The sequence below is a fragment of the Phyllobates terribilis genome, unplaced genomic scaffold (assembly GCF_046119375.1).
Source record: "Phyllobates terribilis strain yellow unplaced genomic scaffold, ASM4611937v1 Scaffold_3__8_contigs__length_932513732, whole genome shotgun sequence".
Classification (NCBI taxonomy): Eukaryota; Metazoa; Chordata; class Amphibia; order Anura; family Dendrobatidae; genus Phyllobates; species Phyllobates terribilis.
Window position 1 is genome coordinate 918,494,382 of NW_027362763.1, and position 26,258 is coordinate 918,520,639.

General features: G+C 46.9%; 1 long non-coding RNA gene across 1 annotated transcript in view; it reads left to right on the forward strand.

The window, feature by feature from the left end:
- Positions 1 to 26,258, forward strand: part of LOC141258394 (uncharacterized) — a 132,724-nt gene that overhangs the window by 85,193 nt on the left and 21,273 nt on the right. The window contains exon 2 of the long non-coding RNA XR_012318318.1: positions 7,727 to 7,816. This is a non-coding gene — a long non-coding RNA (uncharacterized lncRNA). The remainder of the gene's footprint in view (positions 1 to 7,726; positions 7,817 to 26,258) is intronic.

The window sequence follows — 26,258 nt, forward strand, 5'->3', positions numbered from 1 at the left end:
ATAAAATAACCACTGTTATTAACCCAGCAGGGTTTCATCTTGAACTTCCTCAGGCCCTTAAGGTCCACAATGTGTTCCATAGGTGCTTACTCAAAAAGTATGTGGAACCTCTTGAGCCCTCGTCTCTACCACCGCCGCCAGTAATGGGTGATGGTAATCTGGAGTTCCAGATTTCGAGGATTATAGATTCTCATCTCCAATGTCGTTCACTACAATACTTGGTGCACTGGAAAGGCTATGGTCCAGAGGAGAGGATGTGCGTTTCAGCGTCAGAGGTGAACGCTCCCAGATTGGTTCGCTCATTTCACACCTCTTATCCTGAGAAACCCGGTTCTGAGTGTCCGAAGGCCACTTGTAGAGGGGGTGGGTACTGTCACGGGTGTGTCAGAGGTGACAGACAGTCGCCCTGCAGTTGGTTGCAGGAGATGTCTATGTTTGGCATTACAGACATCTTCTAAGGGGCTGTCTCTAGGACCCAGTGGCTACCTCCCTCTGGCTAATTAACTGCCTGGCCTGGGTGTATAAATACCTGGTGTGTTCTAGAGGGAGGTGCCGGCGATATTCATTATTCCTTGTGAAGGCTTAGCAAAACCAGTACCTTTTCCTCTCTGTAGCTTGAGGACGTGTTTGTGCATTTGTCTGGAGTCATCTAAAGCTAAACACTTTTCCCCTGTTTGTCCTTCCTTGTTGTCTATGGTGTTTGGTGGAGATTGACTAGTGCTCATCCCCTCCCTTCCCTGGCTTGGGCCAGGTGCCGGGGTAAGACAGGATGAGGTAGGCGTGCGGCAATTGGCTGAGGGACAAACGTTAGGGGAGACAGGGTCAAAAGATACAAAAGGAAAATAAGTATGTATAGAGGGGGATCACCAAACCATATAAATACAAAATAATTTTATTGCACACTGAACTAGACAAACATAAGTTAAAAACATTTAAAAAGCATAATGCTCAAACCAAGTAGCAAGCCGCATCATAATATTGTATTGGCTAAACCTCAAGAAATGTATAGTATAGGTACTATTAGGTCTAACAGTGTGAGTATGACTTTATTTATCACTATTAATGTTTGACATAAATAAGTTGTACCATGCTGTACCTACTATAGTTGTTTAAGCCATCCTTTATTATTTTTTGTGGTGACATTTCTTGAGGTTTAGCCAATACAATATTATGTTGCGGCTTGCTACTTGGTTTGAGCATTATGCTTTTTAAATGTTTTTAACTTATGTTTGTCTAGTTCAGTGTGCAATAAAATTATTTTGCATTTCTATGGTTTGGTGATCCCCGTCTATACATACTTCTTTTCCCTTTGTATCTTTTGACCATGTGTGTGTCTAGTATGTGACGGGTTGAACACCATATGATATTGATGTAGGTGGTGCCCACCTTTTTCTTCTCTAATATTCGTTAGGGGAGACAGGGTAATGCTGGATTGGAGTAGGAGGTCTCCACGTTCCCACCTTTCCCTGGAGTTTGGGCTTCCTTTCCCTCTTCCCTTTGTGTTGCGCTGGGTCTTTCCCACACCTTGCGTGACACACACCCTTGCTTGGTAGCTAAAAACTCTAAGTTTCTCCAGAGAGTCGCCAGTGATAGTTCTATGTTCTTCTGTCCAGGCTTGGTGTACTAGTAGTTGGCTAATTTCTTCTTTGGTGCCCTTGGAGGACAGTTGGCATTATCTCTCTGGTGTCTGCTTAAGCTAAGTGTATCCCCTTTGTTTGTTTACCTTGTTGTCTTTAGTTTATAGTGTGGCCTGACTAGTGCTCACCCTGTCCCCTCCCTACCTAGGGCCTAGCTCTAGGGACATTCAGGGATTAGGTTCCTGCTCGGTGATAGGTGCGGAACCTATATAGGGACGATAGGGTAGTCAGGGTGATATTAGATCTGCCTAGGGGTCTCCATCCCCCTTTCCCTAGTTGTTGGGCTCCCTTCCCCCTTTTCCCATCATTGTACACTTGTTCCTTCCCTCACCTTGCGTGACATTATCACTGGCCGTGCATAAAAAAAACAAAAAAACTGTCTAGTGTTTTTTTTGTGTGTGTTTTTTTTCCTTCTCCCTTGGTTCATGGATCCCATTGCAATGCTGGCAGAGCAGCTGCACAAGCTGTCTCTGGAGGTGACTGACCTTCGCTCTGAGGTTCAGCAGCAACGGCAGCGGCTGCAGACCCCTAATCTTGGGGTCTCTGCGGGTAGGCCGGTCCAGCTTGAACCCAAAATTGCCCTCCCGGACAGGTTTTCAGGAGGTAGAAACAAGTTTTTGTGTTCACGACAGCTTTCAAATTATATTTTAAACTATGTCCTTACTCCTCTGGAGATGAGGTTCAGCGAGTTGGGATTGTGATCTCACTGTTGTAAGGAGATCCTCAATCCTGGGCTTTCTCTTCGTCACTGGGTTCTGTTTTTCTCCAGTCAGTGGAGGTTTTTTTGGGGGGCTCTAGCCCTCATCTATGATAATCCTGACTGAATCTCCTTGGCTGAGTCCAGGTTGCGTCACTTTCAGCATGGGTATCGGTGAGTGGAGACGTATTCCTCCGAATTCCAAAGATGGGCAACCAATACCAATTGGAATGACCCAGTTCTTAGAAGCCAATTTTGTCAGGGCCTTACTGAATGGATTAAAGATGCCTTGGCAGTGTATGAAACCCCGGAGTCCTTGGAGGCTGCCATGTCATTGGCTGTACGTGTTGATAGACGCCTTCGGGAAAGGTGGGTGAGACCACCTTCTCCGAAGGCCTCTTTTCGGGGTAATGCCCCTTTGCCAGGGGGGCGGCCTGGGTTGAACCAGTACTGGTGGAGGTGGAAGAATCCATGCAGTTAAGGGGTGCCTCTGCATCGTATATTTCCCCTGAGATCCGAAAAAAAAGGGCATTTTTTTTAATAGAAAAAAGGGACATTTTATTGCCTTTCCCTCAATTCCTAAGCAAAATTAAACTTGATTAACCCTTGGTAGTCTGAAGTTGGATAATCAGGGGGTGTGTTTGTCATCAACCTGCAGTTCTTGATTTGTCCTAACAGCAGAGGTGGTATTAGAGAGCAGGACTGAAACCAATTCTGTGTTTGTAGACAGTGGAGCTGGAGTCAGCATAGTTGATGCTGAGTTTGTGAGAACTCATGGACTTGCTTTTTGTACTTTAGTTAAGCCCATTCCTATTTTTGCCATCGACTCAGCGTCACTTGCACAGAAAGCTCTGACTCAGATTGTACATAATATAAAACTGAGGGTGGGGATAGTTCATTGTGAAATAATTCCTTGTTATGTCCTAGACAGCCTTTCCACTCCGATTGTACTGGGTCTACCCTGGTTGGTGAAACATAATCTGATAGTGGATTGGAAATCCAGTTAGATTGTTGAATGGAGAGATTACTGCCATGAGAACTGTTTAAATATTTCCCTTTTTGCAGTCTCTACAGAGACCTTACCTGCATTTTTGTCTGGTTTTGAGGATGTTTATTCTGAGAAGGGGTGTCAGAATTTGCCTCCTCATCGTGCACATGACTGTCCTATTAAAGGGGTTGTCCACTACTATTGAAAATAGGCCAATGTATTTTTATGATAAAAATAAGTATCTTTGTAAATACCTTGCGCTGGTGTTACTGCCTGTGAGCGGTGCAATAGCTGGCCACTCACAGGCATCACGTGACCCCCCGCTGATGTCACGTCAAGTGAGGCGTGACATCAATGACGCGGTCCCCAAGGTGGCTGCTGGGTTGTGTGCGCGGTCCCCCACGTGTCACACCCAGCATCCACCTTGCACTTTCCCAATGAATGAGGAGATGTAGAGCGCGCGGTGGATGCTGGGTGTGATGCACAGGGTAACCCCACCCACAGCCCAGTATTCACTGTGGAACGCAGCACTGAGTCACGCCCAGCTGCCGCCGGAACTTGACGTGACATCAGCGGATGTCAGAGCCGGCTGCAGCTTGAGGTCACGTGATGCCTGTGAGTGGCCAGTGATAGCGCCGCTCACAGGCAGTAACACCAGCGCAAGGTGTTTACAAATAAACTTATTTTCTTAATAAAAATACATTCACCTATTTTCAATAGTAGTGGACAACCCCTTTAATCTGACCCCTTGAGCTAAACTACCAAAGACCAGACTGTATAATCTTTCTGGCCCTGAGAGACAAACCATGAAGGATTTCATTGCGGAAAGTCTGGAGAAGGGACATATCAGACCCTCATCTTTGTCCGTGGAGGCAGGGTTCTTCTTCGTGAAGAAGAAAGATGGCGGTCTCCTTCCCTGTTTAGATTTCCGGGAATTGAATGAAATTACCATCCGAGATCCATACCGTCTTTCTCTGATTCCAGATTTGTTCAGCCAGGTTGTTGGAGCTAAGGTGTTCTCCAAATTGGATTTAAGGGGAGCCTGCAATCTGTTTAGAATCAGAGAAGGTGATGAATGGAAAACAGCATTCAATATCCCTGAGGGGCATTTCAAGAGTCTGGTTATGCCTTTTGGTCTGACCAATGCACCTGCGGTGTGCAACATTTCATAAATTATGTTTTCCATCATTTGGTGGGCAGGTTTGTTGTGGTCTATATGGACGATATCTTGGTTTACCCACCTGATTTTGAGACATATCGGGGGCATGTTAAACAGGTGCTTCAGAAATTAAGGGATAACAAACTATATGCCAAACTAGAGAAATGTGTATTCACCGTCCAGGAGGTGCAGTTTTTGGGGTACCTGTTGTCATCTTCGGGTTTTCGGATGCATCCGGAGAAGATCCATGCAGTCCTTGCAGCGTTTTCTGGGCTTTACTAATTTTTACCGGAAATTCATCCAAAATTATTCTGTGATTTTGAAACCCCTCACTGACATGACAAGGAAGGGGTCTAATTTTTTGAAATAGTCAAATGCCGCCCAGCAGGCTTTTTCCTCCCTATAAAGAGTTGCTTTGCCACAGCACCTATACTCAGTCAACCTGATGTTTCTCAGTCTTTTATCGTTGAAGTTGATGCATCGGAGGTGGGGGTTGGGGCTGTGTTGTCTCAGGGTCCGTCCCCTGGTAAATGGCGTCCATGCGCTTTCTTTTCCAAGAAATTATCTTTGGCTGAGGGAATTATGACACGGTTAATAGGGAGGTTTTGGCAATAAAATTGGCGTTCAAACAATGGCGACATTGGTTGGAGGGGGTTGTCCATCCTATTGCTGTTATCACGGACCATGGGAACCTGTCATATCTTCAATTGGCTAAACGTCTCAACCCTGGGCAAGCTAGATGGTCCCTGTTTTTTACTAGCTTCAAGTTTGTTGTCTCTTTCCATCCAGGGATCAAAAACATCATTGCTGATGCTTTTGTCCCAGAGCTTCCCTGGTGGTGGTGACCATGAGAACCCTGCCCCGATTTTGCAGAAGGGGGTAGTAATTTCGCATTGTACCCTGACCTGGGGGTGAAGTGTTGGAGGCTCAGGGGGATGCCCCTACCTCCTGCCCTTCGGGGAGGTTATTTGTACTAACTAATCTGCGCCGCAAAGTAATTAGGGAACATGACAATTCTGTGCTTGCTGGTCATCCAGGTGGTAAGGCAACTGCGGACCTCCTTTCTCATCATTTTTGGTGGCCAGGGTTGCATCGGGATGTGATTAAACATGTGTCTGCTTGTGGTATTTGCGCACGTTCTAAAGTATCGCACACCCATCCGTCTGGTCCTCTTCTTCCACTGCCTGTTCTTAGCAGGCCATGAACACACTTGTCCATGGATTTTATTACTGACCTACCGGTGTCTGCAGGCAAGACTGTGGTTTTGGTGGTTGTAGGTTCAGTAAAATTGTTCGCTTTGTCGCATTACCGGCAATGCCAAGACTCTTGCTCAGGTATTTATAAATGAGATTGTTAATCCTCACAGGGTTTCCTCCCATGTGGTGTCAGATCGGGGGACCCAGTTTGTTTCTAAGTTCTGGAAAGCTTTCTGTACTCGACTCGGGGTGCAGCTGTCCTTTTCCTCTGCCTTCCATCCTCAATCAAATGGACAGACTGAGTGCATTAATCAGAATTTAGAGACATACTTCAGGTGTTTTGTCTCCCAAAACCAGGAGGATTGGGCATCTTACTTACCGTTGGCCGAGTTTGCTATTAATAATCATCATCAAGAATCTACCGTCAGGTCACCGTTCTTAGGTGCATACGGTTTCCATCCACAGTTTGGTACTTTTAGTAGGGGAGGGGCTTCGGGAGTTGCTGAGGAGGAATGTTTTGCTTCATCACTCTCCTCTGTGTGACGGTGGGTTCAGAGTAATTTAAAGATCATGGGAGACAGGTACAAACGTATGGCTGACAGGAAACGCTCGCCAGGTCCGGACCTAAGTGTGAATGACTTTGTTTGGTTGTCTACCAGGAATATCAGGTTGAGGGTTCCTTCCTGGAAGCTGAGACCTAGATTTTTTGGTCCCTATAAAATAGGGACATCGTTTTGTCTTAAGCTACCTCAGGGCCTTAAAATCCACAATGTCTTTCACAGGTCTCTGCTGAAGAAATATGTAGAACCTCTTGAGTCTTCTCCCCTACCACCGCTCCCAATCATGGTTGATCGTAATTTGGTGTTTCAAATTTCGAGGATTGTAGATTCTCGTCTCCAGCGTCTTTCCCTACAGTACTTGGTGCACTGGAAAGGTTATAGTCCAGAGGGAAGGATGTGGGTTTCGGCATCAGAAGTGAATGTCCCTAGGCTGATTCGTTCGTTCCACACTTCTTATCCTGAGAAACTTGGCCCTGAGTGTCCAGAGGCCACTCGTAGAAGAGGGGTACTGTCACAGGTGTATCAAATTTGACAGATGGTCGCTCTGGATCTGGCTGTAGAAGGTGACTGCGCTTGGCATTGCAGACGCCTTCTTGATCCTCTCATCTCTGTAGTATAGTGATATCCTTCTTCCTTTAGGACCCAGCATGGACCTCTACCTTCTGCTGCTGAATGACACACTCTTGCTTGGTAGTTAAAAACTTTACGTTTCTCCAGAGAGTCGCCGTTGATAGTTTTATTTTCTTCTGTCCAGGCTTGGAGTACTATTAGTTGGCTAGTTTATTCTTTGGTGCCCTTGGAGGACAGTTGGCGTTATCTCTCTGGTGTCTGCTCAAGCTAAGTGTATCCCCTTTGTTTGTTTACCTTCTTGTCTTTAGTTTATAGTGGGGCCTGACTAGTGCTCACCCTGTCCCCTCCATATCTAGGGTCTAGCTCTTGGGACATTCAGGGATTAGGTTCCTGCTCGGTGATAGGTGCGGAACCTATATAGGGATGATAGGGTAGTCAGCGTGATATTAGATCTGCCTAGGGGTCTCCACTCACCCTTTCCCTAGTTGTTGGGCTCCCTTCCCTCTTTTCCCATCATTGTACACTTGTTCATTCCCTCACCTTGCGTGACACAGGGACAGGTTCAGGCTGTGCTGGCAGGACGGCCACAGGGACAGGTTCCATGTTCTGGCCTGGGTATTCAGCCCTCAGGGTGGCAGACAGGTACAGCCGATGTGGCCATGGGGTACAGGTGCCGCAGACCCAATTTCGAGATTAGGACACTGCCGAAGTGGTCACAGGAAAAAAAGAACTAAGTATGGTGGACTAACGGGACACAGGATACGGGATACGTAATACTATACAGACCTGGCAACATACAGTTGCATACACACCAAGTGTCCAAGTTGCCTTGCAAAATGCAGGAAAAATGGGTAGACCACGGCTTAAGGTACAAAAGAGAGCATAACGTGTCCTTTCCTCCCTTTTTGCATTTTTCCAGATTCATCAGTGATCAAGCTCGGAAGAAGAATGATCCCAGATTCAACTTCACTGAACCTACTCCACCAGCTTCATCATCATCATCTACAAGGTATGATATCATTACCACCAAACGTAAAGAGTTAAAGGGCACAGTTTCCGTGAGAAAGACTGACGTTCCACTTACAGTACCCTCCTTAACTAAACCAAATGCTATTGCTCCCACTTAAGGAATGTTGTGGACTCAGGTAAAAGACTTTGCAGGAGAGTAGAGATACTCTCACGGAACTTGGGATACGTTATAAGTGCTGTGCCTCCTCAGACCACATTGCTAAGGACTGTAAGGCTGTCATTAAGTGCACTGAATGCAGTAGTGACAAACACGTTACGTCTATGCATCCCACACCAGTTCCACACAATTCACAATTTCCTGTACCCAATAGCCAGATAAGGTGATTCTTTCTGCTGGGAACCTATCTAATCTGAATCCGTGGCTGCCTCAGCCTCTGGCAGTTTTAATTTAAGCAGGATCCTTCCCATATAAATGTAGGCTTCGGCCTAAGAGAGGATTCACATTAGATAGGTTCCCAGCAGAGAGAATTGCCTTATCGTGGCTGCCGGGTAGAAATGAGCGAACTTGTTTGGAAAATATTCGCCAATCACAAAATTGCCACGAATATTGCACATTCGGATTCGTGTTCAGAACCCCGAGTATTTTCCTCAAAATCGGCAAAGTTCGGCCAAAGTAAATAATTATAATTATTATAATAATAATGTTTCCACTAATGCTTTTGTTAGGACTTTGGTTAGGATAGTGGTGCTGTATGATGAGCGGGGAGGACGTGTTTGATGAGGGCAGGGGGTGGGGGAGAGGTCAGAGGAGCGGTGGACTGTTATTCTTAATTTTTTTTTCTTAACGTAATGTGTGGAGGTTTTGGCAGCCAATCAGGGTGCAGAAACCATTCACAACGTCCAGACAAAAGGGCTTGTGTCATTGGCTGCCGAAGTCACATGTCCCTCTCCATGTAAAGAGCAGACATGTTGTCTTGGCGCCATTTTGTCAGTGTAACAGCGCAGAGAGGCTGCTCCTGCTGCTGATACAGGATAGTCAGATAGTTATCTAGGCGGTTAATTGTCAGTCAGCTAGTTCAGATAGATAGGATCCTGTGTGACTGTGAAATCGACATTCCAGCAGATTAATCCTTTTTGCTAATTGTGTGGTCCAAAGACACCAGGCCACATTTCAGAATATAAATCTTTTGTGCTAATAATTATGCTCCAGCCAGGAGTCCACATTTCAAAATCTAAATTATTTGTGCTAATGGCGTGCTCCAGAAACCAGGTCTCATTTCAGCATATAAATATTTTGTGTTGCTAATATTGTGCTGCAGCAAGGAGTCCACATTTCAGAATCTAAATTCTTCATGTTAATAGCATGCTTCAGAAACCAGGCCACATTTCAGCATAGAAATCTTTTGTGCTAATATTTTTGCTCCAGCCAGGAGTCCACATTTCAGAATCTAAATTCTTTGTGCTAATAACGTGCTCTGGAAACCAGGGCACATTTCAGTATCTAAATATTTTTTGCTAATAATTTTGCTCCAGCCAGGAGTAGAGATGAGCGAGTATTTCAATATTCGGTTCAGATTACGATCGCCTATTTTGCAATATTCGCCTATTTATTCTTCGAATATTCGCCGAACATATCCGAACGCCATTGTATTCAATGGGGGGCAAAACCAAACACATACACAACACCTTCAAACTGGCCCAAAAGCTGCCAAAACACATCAAATTAGGGTCTGACACCAGGAAAGTGCCATCAATTGGCCCAGAGTATAAGTAGTATAATTATTATTATTTATTATTATAGCACCATTTATTGCATGGCGCTTTACATGTGAAAAGAGGTCATCGACTGGTACAAGAGGAGAGAGGACCCTGCTTATGAGGGCTCACAAACAATCTACAAGGGATGGGGGAGGGTACAGTAAATGAGGGTACAGCTGGTCGTGCAGTGGTATGGTGGAGCGAAGGTTACTGCAAATTGTACGCTTGTCTGAAGAAGTGGGTTTTTAGCTTCCTTTTCAAGGCTTCCATGGTAGGCGAGAGTCTGATGTGTTGGGGTACAGAATTCCACAGTAGGGGAGATGCACGGGACACATCTTGTATGTGGTTGTGGCAAGAAGAGATAAGAGGGAAGTAGATAAGGAGATCTTGTAAGGATAGGAGGTTGTGCGCAGGTAAGTAGAGGGAAACTAGGTCACAGATGTATGGAGGAGACAGGTTTTCGATGGCTTGGCATGCCAAAGTTAGGCTTTTCAACTGGAGTCTATGGGCAACGGGAAGCCAGTGCAGGGACTGACAGAGAGTAGAAGCCAGGGAATAGCGAGGGTGACAGGTGGATTAGTTGGCCAGCACAGTTTAGGATAGATTGGAGGGGTGCGAGAGTGGTAGAAGAGAGGCCACAGAGCAGAAACTTGCAGTAGTCGAGGCGGGAGATGATGAGGGCATGCACAATTGTTTTTGCAGATTCTTGTTTGAGGAATGTGCAGATCTGGGAGATTTTTTTTTTACTTGGAATCAGCATGTTCCTCAGTTGTCCCTCAGAGTTCAGTTGCCCCTACCCCAGTCCTTGGAACACAAGCGCAAATACGCAGCCACCTACAGGCCGCAATACTAACCTGCCACATTGCTCGATTGCTTGCACTAGAAATTTCGCCTTTTAGGCTCATGGAGGCGGATGCTTTCCGCAACCTCATGGCGGCGGCTGTCCCTCGGTACTCGGTCCCCAGCCTCCACTATTTCTCCCGGTGTGCCGTCCCCGCCTTATACAAGCACGGATCCCAGAACATTACCCGTACCTTCACCAACGCAGTTACTGGGAAGGACCACAGACACGTGGACAAGTGCTTGTTGCCAGGGACGGTACATCTCACTGATGGCACACTGGGTTAATATTGTGGAAGCTGGGACCCAGTCGGACCCTGGGACGGGACACGTCCTCCCGACGCTGAGGATTGCGGGCCTTGGGTCAATCAAGCTTCAAACAATGTTCACAAGGCTGACAGCCATGGTGGTCAGTCCCTTAGACACTCCTTCATTATGATAGAGGCCATCATTTCCTTACCTTGCTGGTTGTCATGAATAATTTTGAAATTCATTGCAGCTCTAGTTATGCTGTAATTTAAATGTAATTTTTTCCTTTTGGTCCAGCAAGGGTTAATGTTAGTCTCTTGCTGCCAGCCTTTTGTTAGCTGTCAGCTGATGTTGATTGGTGCCACTTCCACCTTCTTTAAAATAGCCACATGATCCATCAGCTGACCGCCGGTTATAGTTCATTCTATGCTGACCTCTTTGAAGGAGCCAGTCTCTAGAGAAGCTGTGGTGTTCGTTGCTATTGCTCGGTGAAGTTTTCTGTTGGAGAGAGAAGTGTATTTTATGTTGTTATCTTCCCATTGTTTGTCTTTCCTTCCTTGTGTTGTCCCATTGTAGTGTTGAGACTAGTGTCTTACTGGCCTGCGCACTAGCCAGGTTAAGTTCAGGGCCCGCGAGGGCTTAGGCACGTGATTACGCACAGGGGGAAGGACCCATCTAGGGACGATAGGGGAGCTTAGGGACAGACACAGGTTGGTGTCAGGAGGTGTCCCTTCCCTTTTTCCCTTCCCCTAGGGCCCTCCTTCCCCCTCTATTTCCCGTTGCATCCGTGTGTTGTGCTGTCCGCCGGACATCCCCTTGTCGTTTCGTGACACTGGTACTTTTCTGTGGGAATGAGCTTGTTTCCAACCAGCCAGGAATATTTCCAGTGAATTATGGCACGCCATGGTTTGGTATTAGCATCCAGTACCAGAAGCAAAGCCATCCACAATTTCCATCTCAGGAATTTTATTTGGTAGACTGGCTGCCCAAACATTAGTTTCTCACAAAGAAGCTGAAGACACTGAGTAGCAGTAAGTGCAAGTTTCTCCAGCATGACCTGTTAGATATCATAGGGAGAACAGAATTGGGCTTTGCCAAGGTTCCAGATTGCAGATCTTAAGTCTTATAGATTGCTGGAGCCAGTCCACAGTAAAAAAGCAGCCGTAGAGTGCCCATGAACCTTTATACAGACTTTTCTTAGCCAGTGCTGCTTCTTGGCAGGGTTGGATGGGCCCTCCAGAGAACCAGAGACTCCTCCGGTGGGCCCTGGCATCTCCTTCAGGAGAGTTCATAGTGCAAACCTAGCAGCTGCTATGGGGCTTTTGAGTGGGGAGAAAGGTGGGTCCTCAGAATCAAATCCTCTGGTGGGCCCAATGTTCTTCAGTCTGACATTTTTTCTCGGTGAGAGTTGTATTTCACCACAGCTGACGCGCCCCCAGGGCCGTGGGGTACTCGGCAGCCGGGCCTTATGGCTGCTTTTGGGGGAGATCACGGTGGCTGGCCCGGTCCGTGACCCAGGGCGTCAGTGAAAAGGGGAATACCTTTTTTTTTATGGGGTTTTTGGGATTTTTTGTGACGCCACCTGTGGTGTCTGGTGAGGATCTGTGTCTGAGGCAGATGATAGGGCAGCTAGAGATGAAACGGCTCCCCACAGGTGGAGCAGGCCTCAGGGCAGTGTAGGATAGATGGAGGTGCACTGGGCGTTGTAGTGCAGGGAGGGGAATGGCACCGGCGAAATAAAGGAGCGGAGGCAGTTCAGTGCAGCCATCCAAGATTTACTCACAGTTCTTAGACAGTCCACAGGTGCACTGTACTGGTGCAGACCTCCCGCGTCACGCTGCGTTCACCGGGCAGGGGTTCAGTCCTTCCTCAGGCAGTTCGGGTGTGCCTGGCAGAACCCCACTTTCCTATGTACCTTCCTAGACTGACTTCACGCTGGGTCTTTACTCCCTCCTGCCCTGCGCTTCCCACTGTGAATCCTGTTCGGGTGCTGCGAGGTCCCCCCTGTCCGTCGGAGTTGCACAGACCTGCTTGACCTTACTTTTGGATTGAAGTGAGAGTTTGGCTCCTGGCTATAGAAGTCAGAAGCCTCCGGTTTTTCCAGACGAGGCTTGAAGCTGCACGACTGGGCCAGGGGCCGGTCCCCTTCTTGCGGCCTAGATCCTCCTGACACTTGGCTGGTTCGTGTTGTACGGGTGCCACCTGCACTCGTCGTACCCCCTAGGATCCCTTCTGTAGAATGGAGCTTACTCCCTGCTCCCCTTCTGGGCCTCAGTCCTGGGCCCTTGTAGTGGAGCAGAGCTCCTAGAGAGACTCTGCTCCCAAACTGTTCTCCAACTACTAGACTGCCACCCTAAGATGGCTTCCCTATTTTCTATCTTTACTGTATGAGTGCTCCCATAAACTACTTCCTCCACCCACACCCACTACTGGTTACCCCTAACTTTGGGTTCCCCCCACCCCAGCCAGGGTCAGGGCTGAGCAGAAAACTACATTGCGTCTTGCCGCTCCTGCTGGCCTGGGGTAGTGTAGTGTTGGATGTAGGTGTTGTTGTTCCGTACAGCACTCCCTCCTTACCTGAGAGAAAGGGAGACACCACACCTCTGGGTGAGGTGCAGTACCTCTGTGGCGACCGAACCCTCAGGGGCGCCACACAGCCATATTCTTTAGGTTGGTGAAAGGACTGGCGAAGAGGGAAACCGTATCTACTCCGGCTGTCATTTCTCCCAGGAAGTCCTCTAATGCAGCTTGTTCCATAAGCAATGGTAGCCCATCCAACATCATCTTACACTTCTCAGTGGTGCTTTGACTCACAAGATTTTTACGCCTTGAATTTCATGACTATAGAGTTGGGCAATGGCCTGATCTGCAATGCGTTTTGAGAAATAACATGCATAAGCAAATCCACGGTTTAGGCCACTGAAGGTCATCATTAAGAGAAACTCATACAGCTTTCCCACAGACTAAAAGAGGGGGATCAAAACTTCCAAGACAGCCAAGACTTCCCTGTCCTCATCAAGAGGACAACTGTCCATGTTCTCCTCCTCATTCTCCTCTTTCTCATTATCACCCAATCCACATTGAGATGAGATGAGGCTAGGCTGTGTAGCATCACCCTGTATAGTCCCTTGCTCTGTCTGCAATGCCTCCTCTTTTACTGTGAGCAGCAAGCATTTCAGTAGACAGAGAAACGGGATGGTGACGCTAATTATGGCGTCATCATCACTCAGCATCTTGGTGGAGTCCTCAAGGTTTTGGAGGATGGCACAGACGTCAGACATCCATGCCCACTCATCAGCTCTTATGTGCGGAGGCTGACCTGAATTCCAATGAGCGCGTTGAAGCTGGTACTCAACAACTGCCCTCTGCTGCTCACAAATCCTTCACAACATCTGCAACATTGATTTCCAACGTGTAGTCAAATCACACACCAGTTGGTGAGCTGGAAGCTGCAAACGCTGCTGAAGCACTGCCAGGGTGGCGTAGCTGACTTTCTGAAATGGGCACAAGGTAGACAGCAGTGGTGGTCGGTCTCCTAGACAATGAGCAAACTCCTTCATGATGATAGAGGCCAACATCTCCTTAGCTTGCTGGTACTTTTCTGTGGGAATGACCTTGTCTCCAGCCAGCCAGGAATATTTCCAGTGAATTGGTATTAGCACCCAGTACCAGAAGCGAAGCCATCCACAATTTCCATCTCAAAAGTTTTATTTGGTCGACTGGCTGACGAAACATTAGTTTTTCACAAAGGGGCTGAAGACACTGAGTGGCAGCAGGTGCAAGTTTCTCCAGCATGACCTGTTTGTTAGTGTTACGCTAGGTATGGGGAGAACTCAGCGTATAATGACAGAAACAGAGGAGGGAGCCCTACTACTAGGGAAAGTGAGAGTGGAGACTCCTAAGCAGATATAATGACACCCTGACTCCCCTATTGACCCTACATAGGTTCCATACCTATTACCGAGCAGGATAGCTTAGCCCTAGCTGACCCTAGAGCTAGGCCCTAGGTAGGGAGGGGAAGGGGTGAGCACTAGTCAGCCCCACTGCAAACAAAAGTACAAACCAGGGAAAAATACAAGGGAATACACTTAGCTTTAAGTTGACACCGGAGAGAACATGACTACAATCCACAAAGGAACTCCAAGGAAATTCTAGCTGACTAGAGAGAGAGGGATAATGAAAGGATCAGGTAAATGTTTGCAAGGCCAAACGCAGTGACGTTCTACAACTGGATCCCGTATGACTGTCTGTCAAACCTGACACACCCGTGACAGATATCAGAGGGAGAACAGAACTGGGCTTTGCCAAGGTGCCAGATTGCAGATCTTAAAGGGAACTTGTCACATCCTAGTTGCTATCTACACTACCTCCATTGCTTTGTTATTGATGCAATGTACATCACTAACAATCTTTTTTCATTAAAATCGGTGGTAGTATAATGATTTTATAACTTTATATACACTTTGTCCTACCTGCTCATATTCAGTCATAGGGGTGTGATTCTCTCATTCAGTCATGTGCAGCACCGCATTCAGCAACTGCTGGCGCCGCCCATGTATTTGAATATTGCTCCCGGCAAGACGCTTCACTGCTGAGGAGACTAGATCGGAGTTGCTGGAGTGAGGGCCTCAAAAAATCCCCTCCGATGTAGACAGTTCAGAACTGACACCACTAGATCGCAGTTGATTCCAGGATCCTCATACTCACTGCTGTCTTGTCTCCTCTACTGGCTTTTTAATGTTTTTCTTATGCTTTTTTATGCAATTTCCCATGTTTTTAACCCCTTTATGACCTTGTCAGTAATAGTACGTAGCTGCGCCCTGGACCTATTGGGCCAGCTACGTACTATTTCGCATGATACGATCGCGCCCACACACAAGCGGTGCAAGGCGATCGCATATGGGTGTCAGCTGATTGTCACAGCTGACACCCAGTGCTCTGTGCCAGGAGCAGTCAAGCACTGCTCCTGACACATTAACCCCCGAAATGCTGCGATCAAAGTCGATCGCAGCATTGTGGGGGCAACGGGAAGTAAGCACTGATACTTACCTCCCCTGCCGGTGTCCCGCGCTGTCTGCGGCGGCTCCCGGATGTTGTCATGATGACCTGAACTCATCATAACAACATCCGGGTCACAAGACAGCAGGAAGTTACTTTGGTCATGCGCAGTGCATGACCAAAGTAACTTCTCCCTGTGCAGCTCTGACAGGCTGCATGGCATAGGGAGCTGCTGCTCTCTATGCTATACAGCCGATCAGGCTTCAAAAAGTGGAAGTCCCATAGTGGGACAAAATTTAAAAGTTAAAAAAGTGCCAGAAAGTGAAAAAAAAATTAAATTCTAAAAATATAAAAAAAAGTAATCCTCAAAAAATAAAAATATATTGTACCCATAATATTTATTTATTATGAAAAAAAATAAAACCAATAAAAGTACACATATTTTGTATTGCCGCGTTCGTAACGACCTGACCTATAAAACTGTCCCACTAAATAACCCCTTTAGTAGTGATGAGCGAGCATGCTCACTACTGCTCGTTGCTCTCAGTGCTCGAGACACTCGGCGCTCGCCGAGTATTTCCGGGTTGCTCGGGCGGGAACTCAGGTCCCCTCCCTGCATGTTTGGCGCTCTTTAGAGAGCCAATGAACATGCAGGGATTGCCTGCCATGCACTGTAATGCTGTAGCCATGTTGGTTGTGGGCATTACAGTGATTGGCTGGCCGCACAGCGTCATCAGGTCTATATCAGACCTGGCGCCGCCATGCTCGTCACAGTCACTCCGGATCAGACAGTGTAGGGAGAGCTGCTGCTGTGTCAGGGAGAGATTTGATCATGTATTAGGTAGTGTAGGGAGAAAAACCGTACATTACACGTATCCATCTTAACAAACAGTCCTTCTGAGGACTAATCCATCTGCAGAGATATCAGGCAGGCAGGGTGTATAGGCAGGCAGTGTATATAGCAGACTGCAGTGCATATAGCACAAGAGGCTCCATTCCAATTCTGCCTTCTGCTGCTGTTAGATATTTCTATACAAAGGCCCAGGTCTCAGGGGGCAGGAATACTTTTCTTTGGATCTTACTCCCCATTATTTGCTTAAAAAGCAATCCAGAGAACACCGTTTTTCTGTGCCATTTGCTTGTTTTGGGAGAGGTGCTGCTGTGTCAGGGACAGATTTGCTTGTGTATTAGGTAGTAAAACCATACATTACACATCCATCTTAACAAACAGTCCTTCTGAGGACTAATCTATCTGCAGAGATATCAGGCAGGCAGGGTGTATAGGCAGGCAGTGTATATAGCAGACTGCAGTGCATATAGCACAAGAGGCTCCATTCCAATTCTGCCTTCTGCTGCTGTTAGATATTTCTATACAAAGGCCCAGGTCTCAGGGGCCAGGAATACTTTTCTTTGGATCTTAAAAAGCAATCCAGAGAACACATTTTTTTCTGCGCCATTTGCTTGTTGGCACTGCAGAATACAGCCAGGTCCTTTCCATATTAGAGCGCTAGAAATCCAGCTATTTAAAACTCTGTTTTCTCCGTCAAACGGATCACATATACGTTGTCAGAAAATACTGCCATTTCTGGCCTCCATTAAAAATTTCCTTTAGTGTGTCATTGAAGCAATTCACCACAGTTTGCTGTTCAAACTACTTACCTACAGGCCAGGTATTTAAAACTCTGTTTTCTCCATCAAACGGATCACATATACATTGTCAGAAAATACTGCCAATGAACATGCAGGGATTGCCTGCCATGCACTGTAATGCCGTAGCCATGTTGGTTGTGGGCATTACAGTGATTGGCTGGCCGCACAGCGTCATCAGGTCTATATCAGACCTGGCGCCGCCATGCTCGTCACAGTCACTCCAGATCAGACAGTGTAGGGAGAGCTGCTGCTGTGTCAGGGAGAGATTTGATCATGTATTAGGTAGTGTAGGGAGAAAAACCGTACATTACACGTATCCATCTTAACAAACAGTCCTTCTGAGGACTAATCCATCTGCAGAGATATCAGGCAGGCAGGGTGTATAGGCAGGCAGTGTATATAGCAGACTGCAGTGCATATAGCACTGCAGTGCATATAGCACAAGAAGCTCCAGTCCAATTCTGCCTTCTGCTGCTGTTAGATATTTCTATACAAAGGCCCAGGTCTCAGGGGCCAGGAATACTTTTCTTTGGATCTTACTCCCCATTATTTGCTTAAAAAGCAATCCAGAGAACACCGTTTTTCTGCGCCATTTGCTTGTTTTGGGAGAGGTGCTGCTGTGTCAGGGACAGATTTGCTTGTGTATTAGGTAGTAAAACCATACATTACACATCCATCTTAACAAACAGTCCTTCTGAGGACTAATCTATCTGCAGAGATATCAGGCAGGCAGGGTGTATAGGCAGGCAGTGTATATAGCAGACTGCAGTGCATATAGCACAAGAGGCTCCATTCCAATTCTGCCTTCTGCTGCTGTTAGATATTTCTATACAAAGGCCCAGGTCTCAGGGGCCAGGAATACTTTTCTTTGGATCTTAAAAAGCAATCCAGAGAACACAATTTTTTCTGCGCCATTTGCTTGTTGGCACTGCAGAATACAGCCAGGTCCTTTCCATATTAGAGCGCTAGAAATCCAGCTATTTAAAACTCTGTTTTCTCCGTCAAAAGGATCACATATACGTTGTCAGAAAATACTGCCATTTCTGGCCTCCATTAAAAATTTCCTTTAGTGTGTCATTGAAGCAATTCACCACAGTTTGCTGTTCAAACTACTTACCTACAGGCCAGGTATTTAAAACTCTGTTTTCTCCATCAAACGGATCACATATACATTGTCAGAAAATACTGCCATTTCTGGCCTCCATTAAAAATTTCCTTTAGTGTGTCAATGAAACAATTCACCGCAGTTTGCTGTTCAAACTACTTACCTACAGGCCAGGTATTTAAAACTCTGTTTTCTCTATCACACGAATCACATATAAATTCGCTCCAAACTCAGTCATTTGTAGTGAGCGTGGAAGATACTGTCCTCCATTTAAAATGGGCAAGGAAAGTGGCAAGGGACGGGGAACTGGACATGATGGTAATTGTGCATGCAGAGGCCGAGGACAAGGCCGTGGGCAAGCCGAAATTGTGCCACAACAAACACCCACATCTTCTCGCCTGACCTTCCTGTCCCAATTTTTAGGGCACCGCAGCACACCACTATTGAACCCAGAGCAGTGTTGGTTGGATAGCGGATAATGCTTCCAGTCACTTAGCCACCACCACCACCACCACCACCCTGTCTTCCACACGGTCAAGTCTCAGTGGCCGTGAGTCTGGACCGCATATTCCTCACCCTGATCCTCCTTCCTCCCACCATGCTGAGTACCCAGAGACAACTGATCCCACACTTGGACACTCTGAAGAGCTGTTCACTTTTCCATTTATAGATTCGGGCCTCTCGTCCGGTCCACTTGAAGCGGGGCAAGAGGAGATCGCCTGTAGCGATGCCCAAATATTTGAGCAGCCACGGTCTCACGAAGGCGACGGTGGGAAAGTTTCATAAGAGGTGGACGATGATTAGACACAATTGCCATAAAGTCGTGAGGAGGACCAGGGTGCGGAAGTGGAAGACGAGGTGGTGGATGATATAGTAACTGACCCAACCTGGCAGGGGGACATGCAGAGCGACGACAGCAGCACACAGGGGGTGGGAGGCAGAGCACCCCAACAGGCAGGAAGAAGCAGTGTGGTGGCCGCAGACAGAAGGCAGGCAACTGTTCCCCGTAACACCAACACAAAGGAAGTTGCCAGTACAACTGTTAGGTCTTCCCGAGTCTGGTTGCTTTTTAAAGACTCTGCCGATAACCCCAAAAAGGCCATTTGCACCACCTGCCAGGCCAGCATCAGCAGGGGTGGCAAAATGACCAGCCTGACCACCACCAGCATGATCAGGTACATGGCAGCAAAGCACCCGACTTTGTGGGCCGAACCCCAGTGTCCAGATACAGTGTCTGCGGGTGACACCATTGCTTCTTCCGCTGTTGTGCATGCAAGCCAATCCCCTGTCCATGGTGCATGCGAAGACGCCTACTGTATTGCACCTGTCGTTGCACACTCTCAAGTAGCAGCATCAGGAAGCACGTCCATGTCCTTGTCCCAGCGCACCGTTCAGCTATCCATACCCCAGTCCTTGGACTGCAAGCGCAAATATGCAGCCAACGCCCCACAGGCCACACTACTAAATTCGCACATTTCACGACTGCTTGCGCTCGAAATGTTGCCTTTTAGGCTCGTGGAGATGGAAGCATTCAACAACCTGATGGCGGCGGCCGTCCCTCGGTACTCGGTCCCCAGCCGCCACTATGTCTCCCCGGTGTGCCGTACCCACATTACATAAGCACGTGTCCCAAAACATTTGCCGTGCTCTCAACAACGTAGTTACCGGTAAAGTCCACCTAACCACGGACACGTGGACAAGTGCTTGTGGGCAGGGACGGTACATCTCGCTGACGGCACACTGGGTTAACATAGTGGAAGCCGGGACCCAGTCGGACCTTGGGATGGAACACTTCCTCCCGACGCCAAGGATTGCAGGCCCTAGGTAAATCAGGGTTGCCCCCACGGTCTAAAGCTCCTGAAACTCATCCTCCTCAGCCTCCTCTTCAGCCTCCATCTCCGAAATGACCACATCAGTCACAAGCTGGAAGCACTGCAGCACTGCCTCGGCCAAGCGGCAACAGGCTGTGCTGAAGCTAATATGCTTAGGTGAAAAACCGCACAATGTTGAAGAGTTTTGGACAGCTCTGAAAGAGCAGGCAGATCTGTGACTCACACCGCTGAACCTACAGCCAGGCATGGTCATGTGTGACAATGGCCGGAACCTGGTGGCGGCTCTGAGGCGAGGAGAGCTCACACACGTACCATGCCTGGCCTATGTGCTTAACTTCATGGTTCAGCATTTTCTCAAATCCTACCCGGAGCTGCCGGATCTGCTTGTTAAAGTACGCCTCCTGTGTGCCCATTTTAGAAAGTCAACTACAGCTTCCACCGCCCTTGCAGTGTTTCAGCAGTGTTTGCCACTTCCGGCTCACAGACTGGTGTGTGATGTCCCCACGCGTTGGAACTCTACACTGCAGATGTTGGGAAGGATTTGTGAGCAGAAGAGGGCAGTTGTTGGGTACCAGCATCAACAAGGCCGTCGGTATTCAGTTCAGACTCTACACATAAGACCTCAGGAGTGGACATGGATGTCAGACATATGTACCATCCTCCAAAACTTTGAGGACTCCACCAAGATGGTGAGCGGCGATGACGCCATAATTAGTGTCACCATCCCGCTTCTCGGTCTTCTGAAACGCTCTCTGCTCACAATCAAAGAGGATGCATTGCAGGCGGAGCACGATGAAATGGAGCAAGGAACCATACAGGGTGATTACACACAGCCAAGCCTCATCTCATCCCAACGTGGATTGAGTGACAATGAGGAAGAAGAGGAGGAGGAGGAGGAAGGATAGGAGCTAGTTTCATGCACTATAGACGGTACTACCTACACAGCTGTCATACCGTCTGTGATTCCTCTGTGCCTTATAATTATTGGGTATCCAGGCTGGATACGTGGAATGAACTGGCTCTCTATGCCTTGGAGGTCCTGGCCTGCCCTGCCGCCAACGTTTTATCAGAGCGGGTTTTTAGTGCCGCTAGTGGAATTATAACTGATAAGTGCATCCGCCTGTCAACTGAAAATGCTGACAGGCTGACTCTTATAAAAATGAACAAGGGCTGGATTGGGCCAGACTTCTCAACACCACCGAATGATAGCAGCGTAACATAAACTCAAATCCAGTGTCTTTTCTTTGGAGGTGTATTCCCATGCACCTTTTCACACCCACACATGGGTATACGCTTCCTGATTTTGTCTATTTGCTCTTGTCCTCCTCCTTCTCCTCCACCACCATATCACCAGGGTGGCCGTGGTCTGTGATGCAACACCCACATAATTTTTTCAAAGGGTGTTTATGATGCCCGTGAAAATTTTTTTTTATACAGTATGTTCATGTATACCCCCCAGGGGTAAATGTTTGTCAGCCCATACACTTAGTGCATGGGCATTACAAGTATAGGAGGCCCGCTCCTTTCTAATGGGAACATTTTTTTATGAGGCCCTCCTTCACGTCTCTTACAAGGGGCATTGAAGTGCCTCCAAATTTTTGGCAACCCTTGCATTCACTGCATAGGCCAACACTATGGGAGACTCTCTCCTTTCTAATGGGAATTTGTTGTTACTGTGGTCCTGCTCTGTGTGATTCTTAGTGGGGTTTTTCCTAAAATTGGTCAGCCGTTGGACTCACTGCATACCCTATAACTGTATAGCAGACCCTCTCCTTTCTAATGGAAACATGTCGTACTTGTTACTGTGGCCCTGCTCCGTGTGTCTTTAAATTCTTAGTGGGGTTTTTCCTAAAATTGGTCAGCCGTTGGACTCACTGCATACCCTATAACTGTATAGCAGACCCTCTCCTTTCTAATAGGAACATGTCGTACCTTGTTACTGTGCCCTGCTCCGTGTGTCTTTAAATTCTTAGTGGGGTTTTTCCTAAAATTGGTCAGTCGTTGGACTCACTGCATACCCTATAACTGTATAGCAGACCCTCTCCTTTCTAATGGGAACATGTCATACCTTGTTACTGTGGCCCTGCTCTATGTGTCTTTAAATTCTTAGTGGGGTTTTTCCCAAATTTTGGCAGCCCTTGCAGTTACAGCATGGGCATTACCACTATAGGAGACCCGCTCCTTTAAAATGGGAACATTTTTTTTTACTGAGACCCTCCTCTATGTCTCTTCAAAGGGGTATTGGGTTGTGTCCAAATTTTTGGTAGCCCTTGCAGTCACTGGATGCGCAATAACAGTATAGGAGACCCACTTGTTAATAATGGGAACAACAAAGCATAGCCTGCTGATGGCTCTCTAACAATAGCTAGGGCCGACTGCTGGCCTTTTAAGAATAGTAAGGGCCGTCTGATGTCCCTATAAAAATAGGCTTTATGACTTTCAGAGTCCCTTCATCATAAATAAAAATGTGTCTGATGATGTGTCACACACCACATTGCCAGATAAGGTTGTAAAATGTTAAAATGACATTTCCCGGTGAATGCATTTGTCTTAAAAAATAACGTCTAAAAACCAAAACAATAGGATCTTTCTTTAGTATAAAAAACAGCGTCACCAATTTAACCTCAATGTAATCACATTGTTCAGCTCATGCACCTCCTCCTCCATCTCTAAAATGATCACATCAGTCACAAGCTGACAGCACTGCTGCACTGCCTTGGCCAGCGGCAACAGGCTGTGCTGAATATAACATGCTTAATTGACAAACCGCCCAGCGCTGCAGAGTTGTTGAAAGCTGTAACACAGCAGCCTGATCTGTGGCTCTCACTGCTGAACATACAGCCAGGCATGGTCATGTGTGACAATGGGCGGAACCTGGTGATGGAGAAATGACAGCCGAGGTAGATACGGTTTCCTTCTATGCCAGTCCTTTCACCGAGCTAAAGAACATGGCTGTGGTGAAATACAACTCCCACTGAGAAGCTGTTTCAGATTGAAAAACATTGTGCCCACCAGAGGATTTGATTCTGAGGGCTAACCTTTCTCACCCACTCAAGAACCCGATAGCAGCTGCAAAGTTAGCGCTATCATGAACTCTCCTGAGGTAGAAGCCAAGGCACACCAGAGGATTCTCTGGTGGGACAGTCCAACCCTGCCGAGAAGCAGTCCTGGCTAAGAAAAGTGTGTGGGAAGGTTTCCGGACACTCTATGGCTGCTTTTTTACTGAGGAGGAAACACACGCAAACACGGGGAGAACATACAAAGTCCTGCAGGTGTTGTCCCTGCTGGGATTTGTACCCAGGATCCCAGCGCTGCAAGGCTTCAGTGCTAACCACTGATCCAATGTGCTGCAGTTCACCCTCTAATATCTAACAAGCTGGAGAAACTTGCACCTACTGCCACTCTATCTTCAGCTCCTTTGTGAGAAAATGTATTTGGGCAGCCACTCAGTCTACCAAATAAAATTCCTGAGAAGGAAATTGGGGATGGCTTCGCTACTGGTACTGGGGGCAGTGCTAATACCATGGCGCCATACCATTAATGTTCAGGCCACATTTCAAGTGCAAGCTGCTTTAGAGGACTTCCTGGGAGAAATTACATGCAGGGTAGATATGGTTTCCCTCTATGCCACTCCTTATGTGGATCGGCCATGCTTATGCATGTTATTTCTCAAAACGCATTACAGATCAGGCCATTGTCCAACTCTGTATTCAAGAAATTAAATGCACAAAGAAATATGTGTGTGTGTGTGTGTGTGTGTGTGTGTGTGTCAAAGCACCACCGAGTGCGAGTTGATGTTGGACGGGCTGCCATTGCTTCTGTAACAAGCTCAATTACAGGACTTCCTGGGAGAAATGACATGCAGGGTACATATGGTTTCCCTCTATGCCAGTCCTTTCACCGAGCTAAATACAACTCTTAGCAAAAAAAGTTGTGGACTGGCTCCGTACCGTCCCTGGCCACATTCACCTGTCCACGTGTTTGTGGTTAGGCGGTCCTTACCAGTAAGTGCACTGGGGAGGGCACGGGTAATGTTGTGGGACCTGTGCTTGTGAAAGGCGGAGGCGATACCGGGAAATATAGTGGTGGCTGGGGACCGAGTATGGACACCCGGCCGCCGCTGGCATGAGGTTGTGAAAAGCTTCCGCCTTCACGAGCTTAAAAGGCCATATTTCAAGTGCAAAGAGCTGCCCAGAAATCTGGCAGTTTAGTGTTGCGGCCTGTGGGTGGGTGGGTGGCTGCCTGCATACTTGCGCTTGCATTCCAAGGAATGGGGTAGGGACAACTGAACGCTGCAGTGGGACAAGGACGTGGAAGGTGATTGTTGCAAGTCTGCAACGACAGGTGCATGGCGGGAGGCATCTTTGCATGCGCCAAGGATCACTTATGATGGGCACACTTATAGGCAGTGACCTGGGAGTCACACATCACATGGCCAGAAAGGTTGTAAAATGTTAAAATGACATTTCCTGGTGAATGCATTTGTCTTAGAATCATAGAATCATAGAATGGTAGAGTTGGAGGGGACTGCCTGGGTCATCTGGTCCAACCCCCTGCTCAAAGCAGGATTCACTAAATCATCTCAGACAGATGTCTGTCCAGCCTCTGTTTGAAGACGTCCATTGAAGGGGAACTCACCACCTCTCGTGGCAGCCTGTTCCACTCATTGATCACCCTAACTGTCAAAAAGTTTTTTCTAATATCTAATCTGTGTCTCCTCCCATTCAGTTTCATCCCATTGCTTCTAGTCTTTCCTTGTGCAAATGAGAATAAAGATGATCCTTCTTCAATGTGACAGTCCTTGAGATATTTGTAGACAGCTATTAAGTCTCCTCTCAGTCTTCTTTTTTGCAAGCTAAACATTCCCAAATCCTGTAACCGTTCCTCATAGGACATGGTTTGCAGACCGGTCACCATTCTTGTCGCTCTTCTCTGAATTTGCTCCAGTTTGTCGATGTCTTTTTTAAAATGTGGTGCCCAAAACTGGACGCAGTATTCCAGATGAGGTCTGACCAAAGAGGAGTAAAGTCCGATAATGACTTCACGTGATCTAGACTGTATGCTTCTGTTAATACATCCCAGAATTGTATTTGCCTTTTTTGCTGCTGCATCACACTGTTGACTCATGTTCAGTCTATGATCTATTAGCATACTTAAGTCTTTTTCACATGTGCTGTTGCTTATCTCTATTCCTCCCATTTTGTATATGCTTTTTTAATTTTTATTGCCCAGATGTAGTACTTTGCATTTTTCCCTGTTAAAAAACATTCTGTTAGTTACTGCCCACTGCTCCAGTTTATTTAGGTCTTTTTGAATCCTCTCTCTCTCTTCTCTAGTGTTAGCTATCCCTCCAAGCTTTGTGTTATCAGCAAATTTAATCAGTTTACCCTCAATTCCTTCATCTAAATCATTGATAAAGATGTTGAACAATACAGTTCCCAGGACAGAGCCCTGTGGCACCCCACTTGAGACATTCATCCAACTGGATGTGAAGCCATTTACGACCACTCTTTGAGTCCGATCACTAAGCCAGTTATGAATCCACCTAACAGTTGCCTTGTCCATTCCAAACTTGGTCATTTTTTCAATAAGGATGGTGTGAGATACTTTGTCAAATGCTTTGCTAAAGTCAAGATATACTATATCTACAGCATTTCTCTGATCCACCCAGTCAGTGATTCTGTCATAGAAGGAAATTAAGTTAGTCTGACATGACTTGTTAGTTACAAACCCATGCTGACTCTGGTTAATCACTTCATTCTTATCCAGGTACTTACATACATGTTGCTTAAGAATTTGCTCAAAGATCTTTCCTGGTATAGAAGTCAGACTCACTGGCCTATAGTTCCCTGGGTCCACCTTCTTCCCCTTTTTGAAGATAGGAACAACATTTGCTCTTCTCCAGTCTTCTGGGACTTCTCCTGTTCTCCAAGAATTTTCAAAGATTATGGAAAGTGGTTCTAAAATTTCTTCTTGGTTCTAAAATGTCTTGGTTGAAAGCAATTCAAAAGTGCAAAAACGCATCAAAAACGCTACGTGTGAACATAGCC